This window comes from Nycticebus coucang, chromosome 2 (assembly GCF_027406575.1).
Source record: "Nycticebus coucang isolate mNycCou1 chromosome 2, mNycCou1.pri, whole genome shotgun sequence".
In the NCBI taxonomy this organism is placed as follows: domain Eukaryota; kingdom Metazoa; phylum Chordata; class Mammalia; order Primates; family Lorisidae; genus Nycticebus; species Nycticebus coucang.
Window position 1 is genome coordinate 98,170,326 of NC_069781.1, and position 12,173 is coordinate 98,182,498.

At 46.4% G+C, this 12,173-nt stretch overlaps 1 protein-coding gene across 1 annotated transcript in view; it reads right to left on the reverse strand.

Moving 5' to 3' along the window:
• GOLM1 (golgi membrane protein 1) overlaps positions 1-12,173 on the reverse strand; it is an 85,417-nt gene that overhangs the window by 56,919 nt on the left and 16,325 nt on the right. The gene's annotated exons all lie outside the window — the stretch shown is intronic.

The window sequence follows — 12,173 nt, forward strand, 5'->3', positions numbered from 1 at the left end:
GGCTCCAGGGTAAAGAAGCAGAAAGAATAGTGATTACAGTTGATTACTATCAAACAAGTGAGGACAGTGATTATCATCATGATTCTAGCTATGTTCACAGAGTTTAGGAGCCCTTACTCTACCTCTCACTTGCATCTCTTCACCCCGTCATCAGTTTGTAAGGGTGGTTTCAGCCTGGGTAGAGTGCCATGGCGTCCTCTTAACTTATAGTAACCTTAAACTTTTGGGTTCAAGTGATCATTTTGCCTCAGCCCCCTGAGGAGCTGGGACTACAGGTACCTGCCAGGATGCCTGGCTAATTTTTCTATTCTTAGTAGAGATGGGGACTTGCTCTTGCTCAGGCTGGTCTCGAACTCTCAAACTCAAGCAATCTTCCCACCTTGGCCTCCCAGACTCCACCACACCCGGCCACCCTCTGTTTGCTTCTTTACCCTGGAACCATGCATAGTCGTCAGTTATAAGGAGTCTTAACTTTCTCCTTATAGAACATCACCTATTTGGAACCTAGGGGTAGTTTTTGAGATTTATCTCCCAGGTCCCGCATTTCAGTGACAGACCCACCCAGACCAAGGAACTAACTCAATTCCAGAAACTCAGCAAACTCATGCAGCCCATGTATGCTATGCCCAAGGGTGCAAGCAGCAGGAGGTGCAGGATAAACAGTCTACACTGCTGCCCTCCAGGCTCACCAGGCTGTGGGGGCTGCCCAAGGAGCATCTCTCCACAGAAGGACCAAGTGAGGGATGCAGAGACATGAGCAGTGTAGACAATACTTGAAAATCCTGCACAGCTTTCGTGGCAGCAGAGTGAGGCTGCAATCCCATCCGACAGAAGAGATATTCAGGGACAGAAAAACTGGGCCAGTGTTTCAAATTCAAAGTTAAGAACCTACTACTCCTAGGGGTTAAATAAAACCTGGGAGGAATATCTCCGGGATGCCAGAAAGGACAGGAATTTGCAACCTGGATTGTTCAACGTCCAGCAAATAAATGACAGAGGCACAGCAGAGAATGTGTGTGTGTGTGTCAACGTGGGTGTGAGAGTGAGCGAGAGATAATAAATCAATGTTAAGAGCTGAGGGTACAGAAAACACTACACCAGAGTGACAGAGCCAGACGAAGAAGGATGAATGTTACGTGATTTGACTTACATGAGATCCCTGGAGTAGTCAAATGCATAGTCAGAAGCAGCATGGTAGTTGCCAGGGGCTGGGAGGAAGAGTGGAGAGTGTTTCATGGGTGTAGAGTTTCATTCCAGGAAGAAGAAAAAGCTCTGAGTATTGACTGGCCCAGCATGGTGGCTCATGACTGTAATCCTAGCACTTTGGGAGACCAAGGTGGGTGGACTGCTTGAGCTCACAAGTTTGAGAGCAGCCTGAGCAAGAGCAAAATCCTGCCTCTACTAAAAATAGAAAAACTAAGAGGATCTCTTGAGCCTGGGAGTTTGAGGTTGTTGTGAGCTATGATGATGCCATGGCACTCTACCCAGGTCAAAAGAGTGAGACTCTGTCTCAAAAAAAAAAAAAGCTCTGGGTATTGATGATGGTGACGGTGGCAAAACAGCAAGAATGTATTTAATGCCACTGAATTGGGCACTTAAAAATGGTTAAAATGGTGATTTTTATGTCATATGTTTTATCCCCCCCCCCCAAAAAAAAAGAAAAAGAAATGGGGGTGGATAAGTTAATGAGCAAGTGGGTGAACATGTGAGTGGATGTGGGTGTGAGAGCAGGAACTGGAGACACGCAGGTGGGTGAGTGTTTAGGAGACTGAGTCAGACTGCAGAGTAAACAATCTAATCCTGGTCAGAAAGGAGCTCAGGACCTCCAATGGGCAGGGCGGACCTGCAACTGCGGGACAGCGTGCACAAGTCATGGAGCATTAACGGAAGGAGGTGGGAGAGATTAACCACAATGAACAAAGATTTTAAAAATCATCTATCTAGGGGGTTGCTGTACCTCAGCGGTTAGGGCGCCAGCCACATACACCGAAGCTGGCAGGTTCAAATCCAGCCCAGGCCTGCCAAACAACAATGACAACTACAACAAAAAAATAGCTGGGCCTTCTGGAGGGTGCCTGTAGTCCCAGCTACTTGGGAGGCTGAGGCAAGAGCATCACTTAAGCCCAAGAGTTTGAAGTTGCTCTGAGCTGTGACACCACAGCACTCTACCCAGGGCGACATAGTAAGACTCTCAAAAAAAAAAAAAAAATCTATCTAGGAAAACACCTATACACTCAGGCTCTACACACCCAAAATACCTCCTGCCAAAACATCCCTGTGTTGTGTAGTTACAGAGAAAACATGATGGCCCCACCCTGTCCAACCTGTAGCTCGGCTAGCATGGGAAAACAGCACCCACATGACTCACTGGGTGGCCCAGCCCAGCTCTGCTGACCAAGGTCCATGAGGTGTGGTGCTCCTCACAGGAACAGATACCAGCCTGGGAAGGGAGGCTTGGCCCAAGACTGATGCATATCCCTGCCCCCCAGCCCTGGGCACACTCAGGAGCTTAAGGGAGGACAGAGGAGGAGAGGATGGAGGAAGGGAAGCAAACTGTGGAGAATGCCCTTGATTCTGAGAACCCACCCACCTGGCTCCCAGGGTCCAGACCACCTACATGCCTCTAACACACATAGAACTTGGGTCAAAGAGAACTCCCAGGAGGACCCAAACATGACTGGCAATAGGAGTCCCAGAGCAGGCTCTCACGCTTCCTGACTCCCAGACAGGATGAGGGCCTATCTTCTCAGTACCTGACCCTGGATCTCCCGCCCCTCAGCTCTGACTGCTTGAGAGCTGCCGGAGTCGCCCACTCAGGGGGATACACTGCCCACCAACACTGGGCTGGGCCAGGGAGGGCACACTTAGAACTCTGCAGCTCTGTGGTTAGAGGAAGAAAAACACTCCACGACAACATACCCAGGCATCAGTGATTCAGAATATTCCCTAGCTGTTCTAGAAGCAGCAAGAAAATGCCCTGAGAACAGAGGATGGGGGCCTGGGTGGCAAATTTCTGGCTCCACCAAGAGGGCAGCGAGGACAGTGGAGGGGCCTGGGCTGAGCCCCTCTGTGGGCTGCAAAGCTTCTGATCCCAAATTGTGAGCCCTACAACTCCCACTCCAACCTGCAGGAAGGGGTAGCACCTGTGCACATTCGGTCTTTCTGCAAAAGAGTAAACAGCAAACATATCTAGGGACTGAAGAGAACCTAAAACTGAACTAAGCACACAGGTTACAGGGCCACTGCCAACACACCTAACAGATCCGACCAGCAGTTCTAAACACGCACGATCACAGGTACCCCCTTGCCAACGCAAAGGAAGAAATAAATGAGAAGGTGTCTAGCTCATATCTATCATCTTCATGTACTTCCCAGCAATGGCTCATCATGTGGTGCTGAGCTCAGAAGTAAAGCAGGTGAATAGAGTCAGTTCCAACTCAATCAAGCAATTTTCTGAGTGGAAAGAAAATAAGACAAAAACCTACTACAAGAGCAAAACCCCAGGCACCCGTAATACCTGCTGTAACACAAGATATGGAAATGCCCTTTCTAGTGAGCAGGAAGCCACATTTGAGAGCAAAGACGTGTGTGGGGTTTGTTTCTGTCCCATGGGCAGCAAGAGAGCAGGCCCAGAAAAGACGTGCCTGGTCTGGTCAGCCGCTAACCATGACTCTGTTTTCCATGTGGAACTCAGCCTGAGCAGAGTTTAGAATCCAATCACTTGTGAATCGAGTGAGCTTCCCCAAGTGTCCTCAGAAGTCCAGCCAGGCCCACACATACCCTGGGCCCTCCCTCAAGGTAGGAGATGAGGACTGAGAGGACAGGAAACCAGTGCTGGACATCCTGCAGTAAAGGACAGCTGTCAGGTGCTGTCCTGATGGCATCTGCTTTGCTGTTTCTCTTACAAACATTATTTTTAGTGTGGGAGGTAAATTACTTGAAGTTAATTATGCTGTTGTCTTTTTAGGTCAATTCCCATGGGCCAACCAGAGAATTTACAACCTAGGAAGACTGAAAGTCTTCTGACATGAATGCTCTCCACCACCACCCAGGGAAAAAGATTTTCAACAGATTTTATCAACTTGCTTTCGTTCTGCCTCAATTCCAACTCCCCCTCTCCTCTCCCAGCCCACCTGCATATCTGTGCCTCTTCCCGGCTGCTGTGCAAATCTGCTCACTTTGTAGAATTTGTCCTTCTCCTGACTAGATGCAGTACCAGATGACTTTCCACTATAAATATTTCAAGAGCCACCTGACAGGGCCACCTCCTCTTCCCACTCAACTGGGCCTGCTTTTAAATGTCTGGCCATCTGATCGTTTTGGCCCACCATAGCCTACATCTGTGATGGCTCCTGTAGCCTCAACTGAAGCCTAAACTCCCCAGTGGCTCTGAAGTCCCTTAGGGAAGAGTCCTGGTGCTCCTTTCACTCTACACCTGAAGCCACATTCTGCCCAGCATAGCCATAGTGGCCCCTTACCCACTTGCCCCTTCCAGGTTAGACACCATGGGGACAGCTCCTCCCAGGGCACTCAGACACCCTTCCATCTGCCTCGGGGAGAACACGGCAGATCAGCTCTTCTGTGTCAGCCCCACATGCCTTTTAATGTGCCTTCCTGGAGAGCAAAGGCTTGAAAGCTAAAATCCATTTTCCAGTCTCAGATCCAGTGGGATTTTGATTCTAATCAGATGTACCTACCAGAGATCTGAACGCTGAATAGCTTGAGGGGGAGGGAGGCATAGTATAGAGCAGGAGTGAGGTGCTGGGCTCGGGGCTGTGTCCAGGAGCCAGCCTGCCTCACTACCCTTCCAGGGCCCTCCCTCAAACCTATAGGCACCTACTGTCCTGTAACAAATCCTTCCTGTCTAAGGTAGCTGGGTGGTTTCTCACTGACCCCAATACGCCCACGCACCTGTCTTTCTCCAGCACTTAATGGGAGATGCATGGATGACCCACAGGGCCTGCCCTCCACTGGGCACGAGCCAGCACCTGACAGGAAAATTCTGAATAGACAGCCACAGAAAATCAGTGGGAAGAAAAACAGAAAAGCTGCTCTCATGCCCTCAATTCCTCAATCACAGGGATAAAAGGTGATAAAAATAAAAGACACTACTTTTGTCTGCACAAGTCACTCTGGTTCCCCAAAGAAACCAATCATCCTGAAGAAAATCATCACATTCTCAGGTGACAAGAAAAGCTGACCAAGAGAAAAGACACAAGGCATCAGCTCTGAGAATTACGTTTGGCCATATGAGGAAGCAGTCCAGGAGAGCCAGTGGAAAGATCCCAAAGCCCAAGGCCATCCTCACGCCACCCATTCTCAGGGGACTTTTCCGTGACCTCTCAGTGTCTTCCTGTCTATCTCTAGAAACAACGATGGACCCTACTAGGGAGGGTCAGGTGGAAGGATCTACCTAAGCCCAAAATGCTTGAGGCCACAGACTATTATAATTGTGCCACTGCACTCTGGCCTGAGTTACAGAATGAGACCCTATCTTTAAAAACATACATACAAAAATTTTCAAAGCAATTTTAAAAAAGGAAATAGTAACCCTCTCTCAAAGTGATTAAATGAGAAATTTAATATGTTCATGTGTGCAAAAGCACCTTGAAACTCTAGAGAAGGACCAATGAACAGGCTTCATTTTTTTTTTTATTATTGTTGGGGATTCATTGAGGGTACAGTAAGCCAGGTTACACTGATTGCAATTGTTAGGTAAAGTCCCTCTTGCAATCATGTCTTGCCCCCATAAAGTGTGACACACACCAAGGCCCCACCCCCCTCCCTCTGTCCCTCTTTCTGCTTTCCCCCCCCATAACCTTAATTGTCATTAATTGTCCTCATATCAAAATTGAGTAAGAACAGCCTTCTTAATGTTAGTTATTTCCTTGTCAAGAGGCAGAATCTTTTAGAAAAAGTCTAAAACTCTGGGCAGCAACTGTGGCTCAAAGGAGTAGGGCACTGGCCCCATATGCCGGAGGTAGAGGGTTCAAACATAGCCCTGACCAAAAAAACTGCAAAAAGAAAAAGAAAAAGTCTAAAACTCACATAAATAAATGCTACTGCATTTGAGAAATGTAGCCCCATCCCTGAATAACACACAAGACCTGCCAGCCACACCTTGAACTCTCGTGGGCTCCACGAATCAGTTGTTCGCAACAGAAAAGCACCTGAAAGGTACAATTTTTTTCAAGCCACACCTCACAAAGCCTCCCCACACCCGTTACTGAGCAAGAGGAGAAACCCGGCAGCTCGTTGCAACCACCTTGACGTGGCCATGGGTTGCACAGGTGAACATGACAAACGTGAGGCTGAGGCAGGTCCTCTGGACTGAAGGCCCATGCCCCTCCCCTCCCCTGCCACCCCAATCTTTAAGCTTTTCTTCTCCTGGACACAATGGACACAATGCACTGAGCACATCGCCAACTTCTCTTCCCTCCTTTCATTGAGCAGTTTTTTCTTTCTTTTTCTTTTTAGTTAGTTTCTCCCCTTCAGGAATGATACAGGAACTATATTTCCATGACAAAGAAATTGTTACTGAAACATTTTCTATGCACTACTGCAGAGCTAGGTCACATATTTTAACAAATAAGTGAAAAGTATAAATGTCAAAGTAGATGTACAGCTGCAAGCTACACAGCTGTCACAAACTCCCCAAATAGAGCTGTTTCCGAACTAACTTCTGGCAAGTGAAAGTGAACACAAGAGCAAGAGGATGTGTAGCTCCCCTCACAAGTGCTGCTAGGTAATTCAGGGTCTCCCAAACTCTTCCCCAGGCATTTCAGAGGGTAGGTAACCTGGCACCCTGCTGCCTGTATCCCAGGGATTGAAGTTACCCACTCCTTATGAGAACCTAATCCCTCCCCTCAATCCATGGAAAAACTGTCTTCCATGAAACCAGTCCCTGGTGCCAAAAAGACTGTGGACTACTGATTTAAAGAACTCTGCTTATAATCCATAATTTTCATGGCACATCCACATTTATAAAAGTTTGAATATGGGTGGTGCCTGTGGCTCAAGGGATAGGGGTGCAGGTCCCATATACTGGGGGTGAAAGGTTCAAGCCCAGCCCCGGCCAAAACTGCAAAATAAATAAATAAAAGTTTGCATACAATCAACAATTTATAAAAGCTTAAATGTAATCTGTACTTTAAAAAAAGAGTGGAGGGGGCAGCGCCTGTGGCTCAGTGAGTAGGGCGCCGGCCCCATATGCCGAGGGTGGCGGGTTCAAACCCAGCCCCAGCCAAACTGCAACAAAAAAATAGCCGGGCGTTGTGGTGGGCACCTGTGGTCCCAGCTGCTTGGGAGGCTGAGGCAGGAGAATCGCGTAAGCCCAAGAGTTAGAGGTTGCTGTGAGCTGTGTGACGCCACGGCACTCTACCGAGGGCCAAAAGTAAGACCCTGTCTCTACAAAAAAAAAAAAAAAAAAAAAGAGTGGAGGGTTCCCAATGACTAATCTTTGATTAGAATTACAGATGATTTTAATTTTCTTTTTTGTATTTTCAAAATTGTCTAAAACAATAATTATTAAGGAAACTATACCCTTTTTCCTGAAATGTAATATATACAGTCATTTCAAAGTAAAGTTTATATCCCTTCTTGCACACAAAAGGAAAAGTGTAGAGTTTCCATTTAGTTATATAAATTCACATGAACTTGCGCAACTGCCTTTGAACAGTCGAACTATCTTCACCACACCTACTACTGCAACGGATAGGGAGGCAAAAAAAGAAAAGAAATGAAATAAAAATGGTGGTTCAATCCCCAAGATTCAGCTGAAGTAGCAGTTGAAGTATCTACCATAAAATGATCGTTGTCTATGAGATTTGGTCAAATTATTAAGACAGGGAATCTGATTAATTGCTCCATCCTCCAGCCACTGGAAGATCCCCCGGGCAAGCTTCCTCACCTCATCCAGTGGGCTGCGGGCATGGGCCTGTTACAATGGAACTCATAGGACCAGTGTGGAGCCTTCTTCCATGTGGGGAGGGTTATAAGTGGGCTGCACAAGGATGGCAGTAACACCAGTCAACGTACACCTCTATCACCCAGCACACTTTCCCATCGTTGGCGGGATCTGTCACTCTCCACATTCTCACTCTAACCCTCTGCTTCCTACTTCCCTACATGCCAAAGAATCAGGGATTTCTCACCTGAGAATGTGGAACTGTGGCCAAAAGATAGTTGGAACTCAGTAGTCTTTGGAAGGAAAAGATATAAAAACAATGTTTTTAAAGTCTATATTGTGAAAAGTTTTAAATATCAAAACAGTATGCTGAACACCCATGTATCGGTCACCCAGCTTCAACAGCGATCAGCTCAGGCCAGTCTGGTTTCCTCTACAGCCCCATCCCCACCCTTCAAGCTGTGCCTATACCGAGGGAAGAGGGAGAAAAGTGTGCAGGGGTGGAGGCCGGCTAGGGTCCACATCTTGTCCTAAGTGACAGTTACCAACTCTCTGAGCCCCAGCCTCACAGAGCTGTGAGAGGAATCCATGAACCAATCCCGTGGCATGCTCAACCTGATGTCTGGCTGAATAGAGGCTCCAAACATGTCAGCTCTCACTGCTGCTGTGGTGACTGTCACTGCTCTGGGTCCCACCTTCCTAGATGTGTTCCCACTCCTTTTTAGTAGCTAGCAGAGTTTGATTTCATGGTTTCAATGTGGGAGAAAAAAAGTCTGCTACTGTCTGAATATTCATGCCTACCTCGAATTCAAATGTTGAAACCAAATCACCAAGGTAATGGTATTAAGAGGTGATTAAGGCATGAGGGTGGGGCTCTCATGCGTGGATCAGTCCCATAAAAGAGGCCCCAGAGCCTCAGCGCCTGTGACTCAAGTGGCTAAGGCGCCAGCCACACACACCTGAGCTGGTGGGTTCAAATCCAGCCAGAGCCCGCCGGACAACAATGATGGCTGCAACCAAAAAATGGCCGGGCGTTGTGGTAGGTGCCTGTAGTCCCAGCTACTTGGGAGGTGGAGGCAGGAGACTCATGTAAGCCCAGGAGTTGGAGGTTGCTATGAGCTGTGATGCCACAGCACTCTACCCAGGGCAACAGCTTGAGGCTCTGTCTCAAGAAAAAAAAAAAAAGAGGCCCCAGAAAGCTGCCTCACCTCTTCCACCAGCTGAGAGCACAGTGAGGGGTTGCCTTCACGAGACACCAAATCTATGATTATCTTCATCTTCGACTTTCCAGTCTCGAGAACTGTGAGAAGTACGTATCTTTTGTTTATAAGCTATCCAGTCTGTAATATTTTATTAGGGCAGCCAGAATGGTTCAAGCCAGACCCCACACAAAAAGATAACATCATCACTACTGCTGCTGTGCTTCACTAATGCCTCTACTAAATGTTGCTATTGTTACGCTGCTGCCACTAGTACCAGTCTGATTAGCTGTAATAATGCTAGGATTATTAATACTAGGATGATAGCTCATTATCTTGAGCTATCATCCTATGTCAAGCACTGTGCCTAACTTGTCTAGTTGAATCCTCACAGGCACCCTGTAAGGGAGATTCTGTCACTATTTCCACTCGACAGCTGAGAAAACATGGACCAAAGAATTTAAGGGACCTGCCTAAAATCACACAGCTAAGGAAGTTCTGAGCCCAGATCTGCCTGACCAAAATGCCTTCCTCCACACCACTCAACAGCTAAAATGCTCCTGGGGCTAAGATTTGATGAGGAGACCCACCCTTGCTCACCATAATGAAATTGATATTACAGATTCCAAAAGTTAAAAACTCGCAGTGAAAGCAAGCTGATGCTCCTTCAAATAAATATTTTTACCTCAATAACTGTGAATCTAAGCTTTTCAAATACGGTTAGAACCTCTGTAAGTTGCCCACCTCAGGGACTGTAACAAACTGGTCAACATACAGAGGTGGTCAACATTAGGAACTAGGCCTACTATATTGATAAGTGCATGTGGCACATGCCTGGTCTGTGAAAATTAGGTCAACTTAAGGAGGTGGCAGATGTAGGGAGGTGGTCAACTATGTACAGGTGGTACATGTCCAGTCTATGAAAATTAGGTGCACTTAAGGGGGTGGTCAACGAGGAGGTGGTCTGCTACAGAGATTCTACTGCATATGCCCTAAGTTTTTTTATTGTGACTATTAAAGCCTTTCTCCCCTGTGGATCCTTAAACATATGCCCTCCTTTTTAAAGAGGAAGCCATAAAAATGAAGGTTAAGAATCAGGGTACAACAGCAAAATATCACCTGGTTTCTGCCTGGCACATACTCTCCCTCATTTCTTTCTATAGGCAGATTTTTGTAAGAAACCAACAAGTTGATTATGATTATATTTCTTAAAATTCCAAGTTTGTGGTCTTGTCTCCACAACAGATCATATTCAAATAAATTAGTATTTCTATATCTAGGACTTGCCTGTGGTAATGATGTTTCACTGAGTTACCGTCAATTCTCCTGAGGAATGATTCTGCATAGCACATTCTCTAAGGAGTCTGTCCTTCCTGTAATTCCATTCAATATAGGAAACTCAGCTGCCTGCAACCTGTTAGCCCAGCGTCTGGAGGCCCACAGGTACGTGGCCTGGCCAAGGAGGATGGTGGACTGTCCTGCCCATACATGCACAAAAATGTCCAGGAGCTTGGAGGACTAAGAGGACAGAGATGAGCTATTCCTAGAGTCTGGGACTTCTTGGATCAGAATATTAATAATTTCAGAAGCACTGTGGAGACTTAACAAAAGTTAAAAAAACAAGGAAAGGCTCTGTGCCTGTGGCTCAAGCGGCTAAGGTGCCAGCCACATACACCTGAGCTGGCTGGTTCGAATCCAGCCCAGACCTGCCAACCAACAATGACGGCTGCAACCAAAACATAGCCAGGCATTGTGGCAGGCGCCTGTAGTCCAAGCTACTTGGGAGGCGGAGGCAGGAGAATGGCTTGAGCCCAGGAGTTGGAGGTTGCTGTGAGCTGTGATGCCACAGCACTCTACCCAGGGCGACAGCTTGAGGCTCTGTCTCAAAAAAAAAAAAAAAAAAAACCAAGGAAAAGCCGGACTTCACAACCAAAACCACAGAACAGCAGCAACAACCAAGTGCCACATATACACACGCTCACAAACAGTCCTACTTTTATCACCACCATTTTGAAAGGAAGAAATTTTGAAAACAGAAGCATAGAAAGACCACATGCTCAGAGTAAAACACAATTCTTCCTAAGAAAAAGAGAGCTAAACTTTCAGGTAATGAGGCACATACACAGAGAGTGGAAGGCAGACAAACACACAAAACATCCTCCTTATTTTTCCTCCCTTCTGCAGACGGACGTACGTGCTCCGGATTGTTGCAGACCACAGGGGGTCACTAAAGAAGCACTAAACTAGCTCCGGAAATCCTGCCCACCTTTCCTTCCTTGGGAGCCCATCTCAGCCTGTCCCCATTAGGCAATCTGGCTGGCCGGTCCTGGGTCCCCAATTCCCAGGCCCTCAACACTCCCTAATAGTTCCAATGAAGCATGTCCTTCCTAACCACTGCCTGAGTGCCAGCAGTAGTCTCTGCACAACTTGCAAATCCCAGATGGAATTTCTTCAAATTCTGGAATTTCCTTATGAATAAACGTTTATTTCCTCCAAAAATTTTTTCCTCCAATTGTAAAAAGGCAGTGGTTCTCAACCTTCCTAATGCCACAATGTATTTTCATTGTTAAAAAGGAGTCACGACCCACTGGCTGAGAACCGTAATCAAGTCCTATTGTATTCAGGCAAAAGGGACTTCAGGAGCCTAAATACTGTCCCCCACATATGAGGAAAGGAAAGAAAAATAAGCACTTTATACTCTTCAAATGAACAAAACTACTTCTTGCATTTTAAATCAGTTATGCAAGAAAAGTCTGAGGCCTTTCCTAGAAATAATTCATTTTCTGAGATAATCGAGATAATAGAAGTTGATATATAACCTTCTTCCAATAAATCAGCCAGAGAGGGGTGTGTGCATGATAAAAACCAAACCCTTCTAGGTAATAAGTAGCCATGAATTTGATGACTTTAGAACAGAAGATATTAGTAACTGACACAGTTACTGACACATTATAAAATTTATATACAAGACAGTGCAGTCATGAACTCCTAAGAAAAACAGAAAAAGATATATAACACTTAGATATTTTAATTAGCAGGAAGCTCCTTTCTAACCTATGCAGGATCTA